The sequence below is a fragment of the Oryctolagus cuniculus genome, chromosome 3 (assembly GCF_051225735.1).
Source record: "Oryctolagus cuniculus isolate XC-2025 breed Fujian yellow rabbit chromosome 3, ASM5122573v1, whole genome shotgun sequence".
NCBI lineage: Eukaryota > Metazoa > Chordata > Mammalia > Lagomorpha > Leporidae > Oryctolagus > Oryctolagus cuniculus.
Window position 1 is genome coordinate 182,699,031 of NC_142869.1, and position 17,838 is coordinate 182,716,868.

The 17,838-nt window shown below is 41.1% G+C and overlaps 1 protein-coding gene across 4 annotated transcripts in view; it reads left to right on the top strand.

The window, feature by feature from the left end:
* The window catches only part of BRAF (B-Raf proto-oncogene, serine/threonine kinase), a 217,744-nt gene that overhangs the window by 4,102 nt on the left and 195,804 nt on the right, over positions 1-17,838 (top strand). The gene's annotated exons all lie outside the window — the stretch shown is intronic.

Sequence of the window (17,838 nt, forward strand, 5' to 3'; positions counted from 1 at the left end):
TTTTATGCTGTATGGTACTGAAGTGTAGTTTCTTAAAATATTTATTTATTTGAAAGAGTTATAGAGAAAGAAGGAGAGAGAGAGAGAGCTTTCATCTGCTGGTTCACTGCTGAGATGGCCGCGTCAGCCAGTGCTGAGCCAGGTAGAAGCCAGGAGCTTCATCTGGGCCTCTGACATGGGTGCAGGGGCCCAAGCACTTGGGCATCTTCCACTGCTTTTCCCAGGGAACTTGATTGGAAGTGGGACATATGCCAGGGTCACAGGCCGTGACTTCGCCTGTTGTGCCACAATACCAGCTCCTGGTTTGCAATTTTTAAAGATTGGATAATACAGCAACATATTTATATGCCATTAGATACACTGCAGTTTATTTAACTCATCATCTTTTGGGGAGATTAGATTATTTAATTTTTTTACTGTAACCAACATCTTGAATATAGAATCTAGATTTTAATGTTTAAAATTATGTTGGGGGGTGGGCTTTTGGCCTGACAATTAAGATGCCTGTGTTTCCTATTGGAGTGCCTGGGATTGATTCCTGTCTCTTGGCTCCTTGCTCCAGCTTCCTGCTGATGCATACTTTGGGAGGCAGTGTTGATGGCTCAAGATTTCTCTTGTTTTTGTTTTTGAGTTTTTTTTGTTTTTAAGATTCATTTGTTAATTTGAAAGTTACACGGAAGGGAGTAGGGGAAGAGAAAGAGGGACATCCTCACTCCACAGATAGCTGCGACAGAGCCAGGAGCCAAGAGCTTCTTCCAGGTCTCCCACATGAGTGGCAGGGGCCCAAACATTTGAGCCATCCTCTGCTGCCTTCCCAGGCACATTTAGTAGGGAGCTGGATTGGAAGTGGAGTAGCCAGACTTGAACCGGCGCCCACATGGGAGGCCAGTGTCACAGGCAGCAGCTTTACCCACTATGCTATGATGCCGTGCCCCTCTGGAGATGTTTATCATTTATCTGAAGGGTAGACACGGAAAGAGAGCTCTTCCAACTGCTGATTGACTCTCAGAGGCCACACAGCCAGATTGGGCTGGGCTGAAGCCAGGAGCCAAGAACTCTATCCTAGTCTTCCACATGGGTGGCAGGGCCCAAATACTTGGGCCATCTCCTGCTGCTTGCCCAGGCACATTAGCAGGGAGCTGGATGGGAAGCAGAGCTGCTGGGACTTGAACTGGCGCTCTGATATGAGATGCTCCATGGCATCGCAGGTGGCGGCTTAACTCACTGTACTACAATTACTGGCCCTGTATTGAGTTTCTAATTCTCAGCTTCTGCCTGGCCCAATCCAGGCCATTGTGGACATTTGGGGATTGAATAATATGGGTATTTGTGGAGTAGACTGATGGATGACAGCCTTCAGTCTCTCTGCTTCTCAAATACATTTTTTTTTTTTTGACAGGCAGAGTGGACAGTGAGAGAGAGAGAGAAAGGTCTTCCTTTTGCCGTTGGTTCACCCTCCAATGGCCGCCGCGGCCGGTGTGTTGCGGCCAGCGTATCGCTCTGATCCAATGGCAGGAGCCAGGTGCTTCTCCTGGTCTCCCATGCGGGTGCAGGGCCCAAGCACTTGGGCCATCCTCCACTGTACTCCCGGGCCATAGCGGAGAGCTGACCTGGAAGAGGGGCAACCGGGACAGAATCCGGCGCCCCGACCAGGACTAGAACCTGGTGTGCCGACGCCGTGGCTCCCTAGGCTAATCCTCCGCCTTGCGGCGCCGGCACGCCAGGTTCTAGTCCTGGTCAGGGTGCCGGATTCTGTCCCGGTTGCCCCTCTTCCAGGCCAGCTCTCTGCTGTGGCCCGGGAGTGCAGTGGAGGATGGCCCAAATGCTTGGGCCCTGCACCCGCATGGGAGACCAGGAGAAGCACCTGGCTCCTGGCTTCGGATCAGCACGGTGCGCCGGCTGCGGCGGCCATTGGAGGGTGAACCAACAGCAAAGGAAGACCTTTCTCTCTGTCTCTCTCTCTCTCTCTCTCACTGTCCACTCTGCCTGTAAAAAAAAATAATTAAAAAATCAAAAAAAAAATTAGAATGCTCAAAATAGAACAAATGACAAGAGCTTACTAAATATTAAGTGAATGTACTTATAATTTTGGCATTAAATGTTTACTTCTGATCAGTTATATGTATGCATGAATTTCAAAATTAAACCTACTTTTTAATTCCATTTTTTCATGAACTTTTTGAAGTGCCCTTGTATTTCCCTGATGTTTCTTTCTATAACCATATGGTATGATATGGTATATGGTATAATATGACCATATAGTGTAATAGATATATTTATTTTAAAAATGTGTGATACAGAGTGTAATATTTATTAACTATTGTGCTGTTTCTGTAGAAGGAACCTTCTCAATTGAAATTACAATGACAGTTGTTCTGTTGTCAAGATGTCTTATTGCCAGTCTTGGTTAAGCTGTGTAATTATATAATGCATCGACTAGGGAATATTCTGGGGTAGAATCTCCTTTGTAATGAGGTCCAGTGCATTGAAATACATCTTTGTGAACCATGCCAAGTTGGATTGCATCATGCTCCTGAAAAGTGGTTTTCCTACTAAGGTAGATGCATGTGCGGTTCTGGCTTTGCTCTTACTACTTGTTTAGATACATTCCAAAGTTCACTTTGGGGGAAAAAAGGGTAAAATAAGTATTGTTTTTGATATTTGTGTGTTTCTTCTCTGTATTCCTTTTCTTTATCCCTTGGTGAACTCACTCCTATCATTTAGAAAATTATCTGATAATAGTCACTTGTGTTTTTTGGCAATCCATTGTCAGTAAACATGTGAGAAAGGAATGTTGGCTGGGTGCTTGATTCCTTGAATGTAGTAAATCTGAACTCAAATTTGATTTAATCTTATTTGGATAATAGGCCAGAAGCTTATATTAGGATAAGAGGTTGGAGCAGTCTGACGTTTTTTCTTTTTCTGTTCCTTACTTTCCTTATTAGAATGAATAAGGAGCAGATTTGGCTACAGCAGGTGGAAACTTATGTTCTGTGAGAGGTAGGGATTAGGTTACCATTGTATTTCGACATTTTCTCAGACCTGATGTTTACCTTGTTGTAAAATGGGGCAATTACTTAGTATTCTTCCTTTCCCCTTTTTGTGCAACATAAAATCGTTTTCTTCCTCAAAACTCCAAAAGTGTATTTTCTTTCTTTTATACCTTTGTTATTAACTTATTTCAGTACTTAGTGAACATTTTGTGTCATAATCCCCATGTTATGAAATCTAGTACATTCTGAATTCCTGTATTTCTGCCTCAAACTGTCATTAAGATAAGCCTTTTTAAATTGGTAACTCTTACTAGATTTTATTTTCCACAGAAGTTAACTTGTTTTAAGTCTTTTAATCATTCTTTATGTCTATTTCACCTACATTGCTTATTTTGTAAGTTAAAGAATTTATTAATTCAAATTAGATGTACCTGCTTTGAAGATTTTCTGTTTAATAAGGTTAAGCAGTGCTTTCTTAATCATAATGTTATATAGAATAGCTTCATGTTAGTTATAAGAAAAAAATACATCTTCATTTCTTTCATTCTCTCTTTAAATATTTTGTGGTGGCATTAGCGTGTCCTGGGAGGAGGCAGTTTTTATCTTTTAGTTTCTTTTGGCTACCAACTTGGTTTACTATCATACTTAATTAACATGATAGTCAGAAGAAATCCTTAATACAGCTTCCACCCTGATATTAAACAATTATTTTTTATCGCTTCTCAGCCTTTTGGCTAAGATCAAGTGTAAACAATTATTTTTTTCCTCCTCTCTACACTCAGAGTATTTTGGTTTCTCTTGGGCTTTGTGTTCTCTTGGGCTTAAAAATGTTGTTCTTGAACCTTTCCATGTCATGACAGTGGTTATAAAGGAAAATTGATGTCCAGTAGCTTTACATTCCTTTCTGGGCCTTTAGAATGCCCTTTCTACAGAATATTAAAATTGCTTTGAACTCAATTAAGTTTATGTGTTCTGGAATCTCTGTAACATCAAATAAAACATCATTTTCATTTGTGTAATGTAGCTGTAGTTATTGATAGTACTTTTGAGACAAATGTACCAAAGGACAATAATTTTCGAATTACCCCAGGACTCTAGGACAATTTTTTAAAAAATTTAAATCCTTTAATGAGAACTTCTGTTTATTTTAAAAAAAGCCATAATGAATTAAGAAAGACAAGACATACACTGGGAGAAGATATTTCTAACACATACGATTGACAAAGGATTAATAGAAAGGCACCTCAAACAGTTAACAGAAAATGCACGTTATGAAAAGATTACATGGATTTAAAAATTTCTTTCGCACCAGAATGAACATAGTCTAAATTCCATTGCCCATGAATATTTTGGAATGCCTTCATAAAACTGGTTTTCCTCACTTTCAGTTGTGCATCTTCAGATTCAGCCAGGAGTGGATGGAAATTACTTGGGAAAATAGTTGCACCAGTACTGATCATGTACAGATACCTTTTTGTATCATTATTTCTTTTTTTTAAATGATTTCCTCCTTAAATTTATATAAGCTGAACAAATTTCATATGTACAGATTTAGGAGCATAGTGATACTTCCCACCCTACCCACCTTCCAATGTTCCTACCCTCTCTCCTTCCTTTCTTATTCTTTTACTTTTTATAATGACATACTTTCAATTTATTTGATAATCATAAGCTTAACTGTCCACTAAGAATTCAACACATAGTTAAAAAATAAAAAATACTGTTTCTCAACAGTGGAGTCAAGGGCTATAAAAAATAAGCAACTCTCAAAATGTCAATTCTGCTTGTAGACTTTACATTGTTTTGTACTCTGTTAGTTACCACACGTAAGGGAAAACATACTTGTCTTTTTGGAACTGGCTTATTTCACTAAGTACATTTTATTGCAAAAGATAGAATTTTGTTCTTTGTTATACCTGAATAATATTCCAAAGTGTATATAAACCACATTTTTTTAACTTTTATTTAGCAAATATAAATTTCCCAGATTGTATGCTTATGGCATACAATGGTTCCCCCCTCCATAACTTCCCTCCCACCTGCAACCCTCCCATCTCCCACTCCTTCTCCCATTCCATTCACATCGATTCATTTTCAATAATCTTTATATACAGAAGATCAATTTAGTATATATTAAGTAAAGATTTCAACAGTTTGCACCCACACAGAACATAAAGTATAAAAATACTGTTTGAGTACTAATTATAGCATTAATTCACATTGAACAACACATTAAGGACAGAGATTCTACATGAGGAGTAAGTGCACAGTGACTCCTGTTGTTGACTTAACAATTTGACACTCTTGTTTATGGCGTCAGTAATCTCCTTAGACTCTTGTCATGAGTTGCCAAGGCTATGGAGGCCTTTTGAGTTCACCAACTCCAATCTTACTTAGACAAGGTCATAGTCAAAGTGGAAGTTCTCTCCTCCCTTCAGAGAAAAGTACCTCCTTCTTTGATGGCCTGTTCTTTCCGCTGGGATCTCACTCGCAGAGATCTTTCATTTATCTCATGGGCTCTTCAGCCAGATCCAAATGCCTTAAGGGCTGATTCTGAGGCCAGAGTGCTGTTTAGGACATCTGCCATTCTATGAGTCTGCTGTGTATCCTGCTTCCCATGTTGGATCATTCTCTCCCTCTTTGATTCTATCAGTTAGTATTAGCAGACACTAGTCTTGTTTATGTGATCCCTTTGACTCTTAGACCTATCATTATGATCAATTGTGAACTGAAATTGATTTCTTGGACTAGTGAGATGGCATTGGTACATGCCACCTTGATGGGATTGAATTGGAATCTCCTAGCACATTTCTAACTCTACCGTTTGGGGCAAGTCAGCAAGTCATTGGTTGATGGACATCTGGGTTGATTCCATATCTTAGCTCCTGTGAATTGAACTGCAATGAAACATGGGTACAGGTAACTCTTTCATATTCTGGTTTTATTTCATTTGGGAGTGGGATTGCTGAGTCATATGGTAGATCTGTTTTCAGGTTTCTGAGGAATCTCCATGCCGTCTTCCACAGTGCCTGTACTAGTTTCATTTCCCGCCAACAGTGTATTAGGGTACCTTTTCCCCATATCCTCGCCAGGATTTACTGTTTGTTGATTTCCGTATAAGAGCCATTCTGACTGGGGTGAGGTGAAACCTCGTTGTGGTGATCCTGAGCACTTTTTCATGTGTCTGTTGGCCATTTGAATTTTCTCTTTTGAAAAATGCCTGTTCAAGTCCTTTCAAGTCCTTTGCTCATTCACTTCTTTTTTTTTTTTTTAAGATTTTTTTTTTTTTTTATGACAGGCAGAGTGGACAGTGAGAGAAAGAGACAGAGAGAAAGGTCTTCCTTTGCCGTTGGTTCACCCTCCAATGGCCACTGCAGCCGGTGCGCTGTGGCTGGCGCACTGTGCTGATCCGAAGCCAGGAGCCAGGTGCTTCTCCTGGTCTCCCATGGGGTGCAGGGCCCAAGCACCTGGGCCATCCTCCACTGCCCTCCCTGGCCACAGCAGAGAGCTGGCCTGGAAGAGGGGCAACCGGGACTAGAACCTGGTGTGCTGGCGCCGCTAGGCGGAGGATTAGCCTATTGAGCCACGGCGCCGGCCTAAGATTTATTTGAAAGACAGGGTTAGAGAGAGAGAGAGAGAGAGAGAGATCATCCATCTGCTGGTTCAATCCCCAACTGACCGCAACGGCCAGAGCTAGTCAATCCAAAACCAGTAGCCAGGAGCTTCTTCCGGGTCTCCCACAGGGTGCAGGGGCCCAAGGACTTGGGCCACCATCTACTGCTTTCCCAGGCGGAGAGCTGGATCAGAAGTGGAGCAGCCAGGACTTGAACCAGTGCTCATATGGGATGCCGGAGCTGCAAGTGGCGGCTTTAACCCATTGTGCCACAGCGCTGGCCCCTTTGCTTATTTCTTAACTGGATTGTTTGTTTTGTCCTTGTTGAATTTCTTGATCTCTTTATATACTCTAGATATTAATCGTTTATCAGTTGCATGGTTTGGAAATATTTTCTCCCATCCTGTTGGTTGCCTTTTCACTTTGAGTGTTTCCTTTGCAGTGCAGAAGCTTTTTAGCTTGATGTAATCCCATTTGTCTGTTTTTGCTTTAATTGCCTATGTTTTTTGGGGTCTTTTCCAAGACATCTTTGCTTACAGCAATGTCTTGCTGAGTTTTGCCAATGTTTTCCTCTAGTAATTTGATGGTACCAGGTCATAGATTTAGATCTTTGATCCATTTTCAGTTGATTTTTATATAAGATGTAAGGCAGGTGTCTTGTTTTCGTACTTCTGCATGGAGAGATCCAGTTTTCCCAGTACCATTCTTTTTAAGAGACTGTCCTTTCTCCAGGGATTGATTTTAGCTCCTTTGTCAAAGATAAGTTGGTTATAGATGTGTAGATTGCTTTCTGGGATTCTGTTCTTTGTTGTTGTTGTTTTTAGAGATTTATTTTCTTGATTTGAAAGAGTTACAGAGAGAGGTAGAGACAGAGTTCTTCCATCCGCTGGTTCACTCCCCAGATGGCAGCAACGGCTGGAGCTGCGCCAGGGGATTCTGTTCTGTTCCATTAGTCTACATGTTTATTTTTGTGCCAGTATCAGACTGCTTTGATAATAGCTACCCTGTAATATGTCTTAAATTCTGGTATCGTGATGCCTGCAGCTTTGTTTTTGTTATTTGAAATTGCTTTAGCTATTCAGTCTCTCGTGTTTCCATTAGGATTTATTGTTTTTTTCTAGATATAAGAAGAATACCATTGGTATTTTGATTGGGATCACATTGAATCTAACCTGCTTTCAGAAGTATGGGCATTTTGATAATATCAGTTCTTTTGAAGCATAAACTTAGGAAATTTTGCCATTTTTTAATATCTTAATTTTTATTTATAGAGATCTTTCACCTCCTTGGGTAAATATATTCCAAGGTATTTAAATTTTTTGTGGCTATTGTGAGTAGGACTGAAGTTCTTTGCCAGCCATGGCATTGTGTATACAAAGGCTCTGGATTTTTGTGTGTTGATTTTATATCCTGCAACTTTACCAAACTCTCTTATGAATTTTAGTCATCTCTTAGTGGAGTCTTCAGGTTCCCCTATATATAAGAATCATGTCATCTGCAAACAGATATGATTTTACTTCCTCCTTTCCAGTTTGTATCCCTTTGATTTCTTTTTCTTGCCTCATGGCTCTGCCAAAACTTCCAAAACTCTGTGAAATGGCAGTGGTAAAAGTGGCCATCCTTGTCTGGTTCTGGGCATCCTTGTCTGGTTCTGGATTTTAGTGGAAATGCTTTAAACTTTTCCTTACTCAATGTGGCTTTGTTTGTCATAAATTGCCTTGATTGTGTTGAGGAGTGTTCCTTCTGTACCCAATTTGCTTAAGGTTTTTGTCATGAAAGGATGTTGTATTTTATCGAATGCTTTCCTCTGCATCTATTGACATAATCATATGGTTTTTATTCTTCAATTTGTTACTGTGATGTATCACATTTATTGATTTGAGTATGTTGAACCATCGTGCATACCAGGTATAAAGGTGAATGATCTTTCTGATGTGTTGTTGGATTCGATTAGCTAGCATTTTGTTGAGGATGTTGGTGCACCCATGTTCATCAGGCATATTGATCTATAGTTCTCTTTTTTTGTTGTTGTATGTTTTTCTGGTTTTGTTTTATTTATTTATTTTATTTATTTATTTATTTTTTTGACAGGCAGAGTGGACAGTGAGAGAGAGAGACAGAGAGAAAGGTCTTCCTTTGCCGTTGGTTCACCCTCCAATGGCCGCCGCGGCTGGTGCGCTGCGGCCGGCGCACCGCGCTGATCCGAAGCCAGGAGCCAGGTGCTTTTCCTGGTCTCCCATGGGGTGCAGGGCCCAAGCACCTGGGCCATCCTCCACTGCACTCCCTGGCCACAGCAGAGAGCTGGCCTGGAAGAGGGGCAACTGGGACAGAATCCGGTGCCCCGACCGGGACTAGAACCCGGTGTGCCGGCGCTGCTAGGCGGAGGATTAGCCTAGTGAGCCACGGTGCCGGCCCTTTCTGGTTTTGTAATTAAGGTGATGGTGACCTCATAGAACGAGGTTGTGATGAATCCTTCCATTTCAATTGTTTTGAATACTTTGAAAAGAATTGGAATTAGTTCTTTAAAGTCTGGTAGGATTCAGCAGTGAATCCATCTAGTCCTGGGCTTTTCTTTGTTGGTAGGGTCTTCATTACTGATTAAATCTCCATCTTGGCTATTGATCTGTTTTGTTTTGTTTTTTTTTTTTTTTCTGTCTTAATGATTCAATTTTGGTAGATTGTATGTATCCAGGAATCTATCAATTTCTTCTAGATTTTCCAGTTTGTTGGCATGTATCTGTAGTAATTCCTGATGATTCTTTTTATTTCTGTGGTATCCATTGTTGTTTTTTAAGATTTATTTATTTATTTGAAAGTCAAAGTTACATAGAGAGAGAGTTCTTGCATCTACTGGTTCACTCTCCAGTTGACCACAACGGCTGGAGCTGCGCCGATCCAAAGCCAGGAGCCAGGAGCTTCTTCCGGGTCTCCCACTTGGGTGCAGGGGCCCAAGGACTTGAGCCATCTTCCACTGCTTTCCCAGGCCATAGCAGAGAGCTGGATTGGAAGTGGAGCAGCCGGGTCTTGAAATAGTGCCCATATGGGATGCTGGCACTTCAGGCCAGGGCGTTAACCCACTGTGCCACAGTGCCAACCTCAACTTTTAATGGTTCTTAATTTAGGACTGATGGTTGACCTGGTTGGATTAAATGCTGATTACATTCTATTAATGTTATCTTTAAGCTACTGTTGAATTAAAGATACATGAAGTGGGAACATATTGGTATATTGGGCAAGAAATTCATGGGAATGATACAAAGCTCTTTAATATTAGAAAGATTGTGTCTCATGGGTTTATAGGAAAAATAATAAGCATTATGACTTGTGTCTTGGTATTTTTAAAGCTGTGGTCAACTTTTGCTTTGTCATGTCCGAAACTAGGTTGGATGACTTTTGTATTGAGTCCTTTCATGGGACAACAGATATTCATGTGTTTAATAAGTATTAGAGTGCCTTTTACATGCCAGGTAGCAATCTAGATGCGTATGGGTGCATTTGAAAACACAACTGCAAAGCCCTGGACTGTTAGCCACCTACATTTTGGTGGAGTTAGTATGTTGAGAGCTTGGGGCAGACAGCTGTAGACACAAATACTGTGGAAAATTGAAAGTAAAACAGGCACCATTAGAGGTATGGGTTGCAATTTAAAATAGGGAGATCGGAGTAGGCCTTAGCTGAGAAAGCAGCAGCATTTGAACACAAGCTTTGGGAGGTTAGGAAAAAGCATTTCTCACAGAAATGGTTGGGTCCAGATTGTTTCTCTGTGGCAAGAAGAATTCAAGAAGGAGATGTAGATGAAGGTTAGTAGAGAAGCAAACTTTATTTATATGCGAAGTGAAAGCCCTCTCCCAGGAATGAGTTCAGGCAAGCCCAGGAGAGGTCTGTATGCAGCAGGCTTCAGGACCGTCCCATTAGAGGTGCAGGGAGTTCTGGGCTGGGGCTTAGTTGAATATTCAAAAGGGGAAAGTTCGGGGCTGGTCTTGAGTCCTGTGCATTTCTTGCCCTTTTGGAAATCTTGAAAGTCTCATGGCATCAAGTACATGATGGGAGTGGCAGTACTGGCCCTAGTGATTTTATTATAATGATATTATAATGAGCCAGAAGTCATTGCAGAGGACACAGCCTGCAACCACGTTGGATCTTTTTTTGCACCAGTTCTCATGATGAAACTGCGTGTCTTTTTGCTACATGGAGTAGCTGGGGTTTGTGTAGTGCATGGAAAGGTGGATTGGGTGGTACAAGGAAAGGGGGTTTGGGCACAGCAGGCAGGACTGCCATTGCCGCACAGCAGGAACACAGGGTGGCACTGGGAAACCTCAGCTCCTCCTCGCTTAGTGCTACCTCGCTGTCCCCATCAAAACCAACTAATTCAAAGGTTTTGTATCAGGAATATGCCTTGCCAGTTCACGAAACAGCAGACCATAGTTGCTAGAGTAGCTTGAAGAAGGGAGGTGAGCAGTAGGAGATAAAAATCAAGTGGGGTAGGGGTAGTGATCTGGCCAAAGACCATTGTCAGAACCTCAACTTTTGTTTTAAGTGAGATGGTAATCCCTTCAGGATTTGACTGGTCTCAACTGCATAACATGATCTGACTTAATATTTTAACAAGAATGCTCTGGTTACTATATAGAGAATAGACTATCCAAGGGGCAGAGTAGAAGCTGTGAAATCAGGGAGGAAGATTTTGCAGTCATCTAGGCTTGATTGGTACCAGTGAAATATTGAGAAATGGCCCAATTTTGTAGGTTGGTTTTTTTTTTTTTTGACAGGCAGATTTAGACAGAGAGAGAAAGGTCACCCCCCAAATGGTTGTTACGGCCGGCGCGCTGCGCTGATCCAAAGCCAGGAGCCTGATGCTTCCTCCTGGTCTCCCTTGCGTATGCAGGGCCCAAGCACTTGGGCCATCCTCCACTGCCTTCCCGGGCCACAGCAGAGAGCTGGACTGGAAGAGGAGCAACCGGGAGAGAATCCGGTGCCCCAACCAGGACTAGAACCCGGGGTGCCAGCACCGCAGGTAGAGGATTAGCCAAGTGAGCCGCTGCACCGGCCCAGTTTTGTAGGTTTTAAAATAAATCAATCTTGTAGGTTTTAAAAAATTGTTGATAGATTGAAAGTGAAATTGATGAAGAAAATTAAATATCAAGGGGGAGCAGGGGCCGCTAATGTACAATTCAGTTTTTGACATTCTAAGAAATACCTATTAGCTGTAGAAGATGTTGAGTAAACAGTTGGAAATATGCATCTGGAATTTGGGGGTGAGCCCCTGTGGCAAAGATTATTCACCATATCCATGTCTCATTTTCTTCTTGTGATAGAGCCAGACAGTATTTCTCCCTTTCATTTAGGGGTCGTCATGATTGAATTCTAGGGAGTGGAATACAAGTACAAATAATGTGTTCCAGTTCTAGATCTGGCCCATACAGTTGTCTTCCATCCTGGTTTCTCCTTCAGGCTGACTGAAACATAATTACTAGGATATGTTGAAAACCATGTGTTGTTAAAAAGTAAATTGTCCACAGCCTAGGTTCCTGAATGACAGTACGGATAAGGACTACCCTAGTAATCCATTTACTCACCTAACATTGTTAGATAACTAAGAAATTGCATTGTGTTTGTGTTTTTATGCCTTTAATATAGCAGTTAGCTAAGGTAAATTTGGGCAGTTAGGTGATATGTAGAGCAGTGACAATGATGTGTGATCATTAAAGGAATGAGTATAGATATCAAAAAAAAAAAGAGAGCAAGAGAGAGAGCAGAAAAGGAAGGTGGGAGGGAGGGAAAAGAAAAAAGATGAAGAGGTTGAGAAAAGAGGAAGAAATGAAATGAAGCAGGCAATGAGGTAGGAAGTAAATTCAAAGATCATTAAAAGGGAAAGAGTGGTCAGTTGTCTAGAATGGTGTTGCTGCTAGGCCAGGTAACATGAAAACAGTTTTATCATTGGAGTTAACAAAATGAAGGTACTGGTGATCTACACAAGCAAAGAGCTTTGAGTTGAGGTGCTGAGCAAGATTGCTTGACTGGAGTGACTTTAAAAGTAGGAGGGCAAGTGACACAGTTTATGATTTAAATGTGGTTTGTTCCTCCAGAGGCTGTTGTGCTGAAAGCTTGGTCCTCGATGTGGAAATATCAAGGTTGTGGGATTTTAAAGAGGTGGGGCCCTACTGGAAGATAATTAGGTCATGAGGGCTTCACATCATAAATTGATTAATGCTGTCTCATGGGAATGAGCCAGCTCTCTCTGACTGGATTAGTTCTCTGGAGAGTGAGTTGTAATAAATTGAGGCCACCCTATGCCTTGGTTCCTTCTGCACACAGCTAGTTCCCTTTCTGCTTCTCCCCCATGTTGTGACACAGATTGGGGTGCGTGCCGTGCTGTTTGGGTCTTTGAGTCACCAGAATTGAGTCAAGTAGGCCTCTTTATAAGTTATCCAAACTCAGATATTTCGTTATAGTAACACAAAATGGATTGAGAGTAGTGAGAGATTATTATATATCTAAAAACAGAGATACAGGAGCATGACCAGGGAGGGAAGTAGGGCCCAGATATATTTTTTAAGCAATGGGGAAATAGGGCATATGATATAATAGGAATGAAACCATCAAGGAGTAAAACAGCAATGATGTCAGGAGAGAAAGCTAAGAATTGCTGAAGGAATAACTCCAAAAGAGTAAAGAGGGAAAGGAATTAAGTGTTCAGGTAAGAAGGGTGACTTTCAATAGTAGCATGGATGGATACTTTGATATAACAGGTGATAAGGCAAAGTATACAAATGCTGCTATGAAGATAGATATGAGTTTGGGAAGCTGTACATGTCATCTTCAAATGGCTTCAATTTTTTTCATTGATGTAAGACTTGAGGTTAATTAGCCAGAAGTAAGGATTAAGGATATGGTATTTTTCAGGAGAGAGGTGAATGTGTTAAAATTCAGCAGCACAGAGAGTAAATAAACTAAGGACAAATAGTGAATTTAATGGGCAATAATAAGTGATATGTTGCCTAGACAACATTGTGTCTCCTAACTCTGGTGTAGGTTCTCAAATCAGAGTTAAATGTAACTTGCTGTAGCATTTTAAACACTTGGTATGAGTCACTCTCATTTTGACTGAAACATAAAATATTTAGAAATTGAACATGATTTATTTTTTCTTTATTAAGTTTTTGCCATTATCATGCCATGAATTTAAGCTAAATTTGGAAAGACCTAGTGAATGATTTTCTAAAAATTTTATTCATTCTTTCTGAATTTTATTTGGTCAATATAGAACAGTATTGCAGTCTGACTTACACTGTGCAGTAAAGCACTTGTTATCATCTGTTACTTTCTTTCAAACTCTCCCCAATTTATCTCTGCTCATGCTTTGCCTACTGTCACATATCTTCCATTGTCCCTGCTCGCAAAACCTTCCAGACGTGGCTTACTTCTCCTTTATTGTAGGTAGTCTTCCTTAATCCATTTCCAAAGTGTAGTTGGATACTGGTGCTTTCTGCTTCTGTAGTATCATATCAGGGTTAATTTATATCATAATTTATTCACTATATTGTATTATGGTTTATTTATTTATTTATTTATTTTTGGTATCTATTTCCTTTAGAGCACCCTGTTTATTCATACCTTCTATGATGAAAGACATGGTCTGTTGTCCAGTATGGTAGACAATAGCCACATGTCCAGGGTTACTTCAAAAAGTTTGTGAGAAATGGAATTTAAAGGTAAGTTTATTTTGGTGCCAAAAGAAACCATTTGAAGTCAATATGTAGTTTTTCAAAATGCACATTTTCCATGATCTTTTTGAAGACTCCTTGCGTGTTGCTGTTATGTGTACAAAATTCGTGTAGTAGGACTGAGGAACTAAATTCTGGATTTTATTTAAAGAGTATTTAACTTGATTTAAATTAAATAGCTTCATGTGGCTTGTGGCTATGTTGATCACCTATGGAAGGATCCTGAAAGTCAGGAATCATATGGAACTCATATTTATTCATTGCTTAACAGTAGTATTTACTGCCATTTAAATAAATGAATTCTTTTACAGTACTATTAGCCTAACTAGTTATCATTCACCAAGAATATGACAGTTTTCTCTCTAGACTTCTGTCTTTATTTACAGTTTTTCAGTTTGTTTTCAGAATATTGTTGATTTGTATAGCACTAAATTCTTTTAATCCTATAAAATTGGGGATTTTTTAAGAGTGGGAATAAGAGAGGGAGGAGGGAAATAAACAGTTCGGCACATGTTCCCTTGTACTTACCACTTAGGGTAAAACTAAAAACTTGCCATGGGACTCCAAATCACATTCAGTTGGCAGGTACTAATGCCATTGTACTAGTTATAAGTGCATAACTGATCATAAAGATAAGAATAAGTGTTAAAGGGATCACATAAATAAGACCAAGTGTCTGCTAATAACAACAGAGAGAATTAAAAAGGAGAGACTGATCCAGCATGGGAAGCAGGCCACATGGCAGACTCATAGAATGACAAATGCCCTAAACAGCGCTCTGGCCTCAGAATCAGCCCTTAAGGCATTCAGATCTGGCTAAAAAGCCCATGAGAGCATTTCAGGCATGGAAAGCCAAGACACTGTGGCAAAAAATGGCCTACATGAAAGATCCCTGTGAGATCCCAGTGGAAAGAAGGGGCCATCAAAGGAGATACCTTTCTCTGAAGGGAAGAGAGAACTTCCACTTTGCTTACAGCCCTGTCTAAATAATGACGAAGTCTGTGGACTCAAGAGGCTTCCATAGCCTTGGCAGCTCATAACAAGAGCCTCGGGTGACCGCTGACGTCATAAATAAGAGTGTCGACTGTTAAATCAACAACAGGAGTCACTGTGCACTTACTCCTCATGTAGGATCTCTGTCCTTAATGTGTTGTACTATGAGAATCAACAGTAAAAATAGTCTTCAAACCGTACTTTATACTTTGTGTGTTTGTGTGGGTGCAAACTTCTGAAATGTTTACTTAGTATAGAGTTGATCTTCTGTATATAAAGATAATTAAAATGAATCTTAGTGAAGTATGGGATGGGAGAGGGAATAGTTGGGATGGTTTGGGGATGGGCAGGCGAGTATGGAGAGAACTGCTATAATCCAAAAGTTATACTTATGAAATTTATATTTCCTAAGTAAAAGCTTTCTATAAAAAAATTGGGGATTCTCGCCCCCTTTTGGGACTGAAAAAATTGGGTATTATGAAGTTTCTTCAAGAACTGGATGAGGGACCAGGGGTGGTAAGGTTTGTGGATGTACAGAGATAATTTCTATTTTTTTCTTTTTATTTGACAGGCAAAGTTAGTGAGAGAGAGAGACAGAGAGAAAGGTCTTTCTTCCATTGGTTCACCCCACAAATGCCTGCTACGGCCGGCGTACTATGCTGATCCAAAGCCAGGAGCCTGGCCGGCACCGCGGCTCACTAGGCTAATCCTCCGCCTGCGGTGCTGGCACACAAGGTTCTAGTTCCGGTCGGGGCGCTGGATTCTGTCTCGGTTGCCCCTCTTCCAGGCCAGCTCTCTGCTGTGGCCCAGGAGTGCAGTGGAGGATGGCCCAAGTGCTTGGGCCCTGCACCCCATGGGAGACCAGGAGAAGCACTTGGCTCCTGCCATCGGATCAGCGTGGTGCGCCGGCTGCGACGGCCATTGGAGGGTGAACCAACAGCAAAGGAAGACCTTTCTCTCTGTCTCTCTCTCTCTCACTGTCCACTCTGCCTGTCAAAAAAAAAAAAAAAAAAAAAAGCCAGGAGCCAGGTGCTTCCTCCTGGTCTCCCATGGGGTGCAGGGCCCAAGCACTTGGGCCATCCTCCACTGCCTTCCCGGGCCACAGCAGAGAGCTGGACTGGAAGAGGAGCAACCGGGAGAGAATCTGGTACCCCAGTCGGGACTAGAACCTAGGGTGCTGGCGCCGCAGGCACCAAGTGAGCCGCGGTGCTGGCTGATAATTTCTGTTTCGACCAAAGCAATCTGCTTCATAAATTAATGTATTGGGATTGAGCTTTAAGATTTCAGCTGGACATAGCCCTGACTGCTAATGGACAACTTAATACATTATCCCTCATAGTATTTTTTTTTGTCTGTTCTACTTAATATGACTGGTTTAATTCTGTAATTATCACACAGTTATTCTTAAGTGTTGAAAATTAACTGAAATGTGATCCCTGTTAAACATAAGAGTGGGAATAAGAGAGGGAAGAGATGTATAATTTGGGGCATGCTCGGGCTGACTTGCCCCAATTAGTAGAGTTGGAAACATACCAGGGGATTCCAATTCAATCCCATCAAGGTGGCATGTGCCAATGCCATCTCACTATTCCAAGTGATCAATTTCAGTTCACAATTGATCATTTTTTTTTTTATCTTTTATTTAATGAATATAAATTTCCAAAGTACGACTCATGGGTTACAATGGCTTCCCCCCCCCATACCGTCCCTCCCACCAACAACCCTCCCCTTTCCCACTCCCTCTCCCCTTCCATTCACATCAAGATTCATTTTCGATTATCTTAATATACAGAAGATCAGCTTAGTATACCTTAAGTAAGTACACAATTGATCATAATGAAAGGACTAAGAGTCAAAGGGAGCACATAAACAAGTCTAGTATCTGCTAACACTAACCGATAGAATAAATAAAGGGGAGAGTAATCCAACATGGGAAGTGAGATACTCAGCAGACTCATAGAATGGCGGATGTCCTAAATAGCACTCTGGCCTCAGAATCAGCCCTAAAGGCACTCGGATCTGGCTGAAAAGCCCATGAGAGTATTTCAGGCATGGAAAGCCAAGACACTCTGGCAAAAAGATCTCTGTGAGTGAGATCCCAGTGGAAAGAACAGGTCTTCAAAGAGGGAGGTGCCTTTCTCTGAAGGGAGGAGAGAACCTCCACTTTGACTATGACCGTGTCTAAACAAGATAAGAGTCGGAGAACTCAAGGGGCTTCCATAGCCTTGGAAACTCATGACTGGTGCATAGGGAGATTACTGATGCCATAAACAGGAGTGTCAATTTGTAAAGTCAACAACAGGAGTCACTGTGCACTTACTCCTCATGTAGGATCTCGGTCCTTAATGTGCTGTACACTGAGGCTTAATGCTATAACGAGTACTCAAACAGTATATTTCACTTTGTGTTTCTATGGGGGTGCAAACGATTGAAATCTTTACTTAATGTACACTAAACTGATCTTCTGTAAAAAAAAAAAAAAAGAAAAAAAAAAGAAATTATCAATTCCCAACTT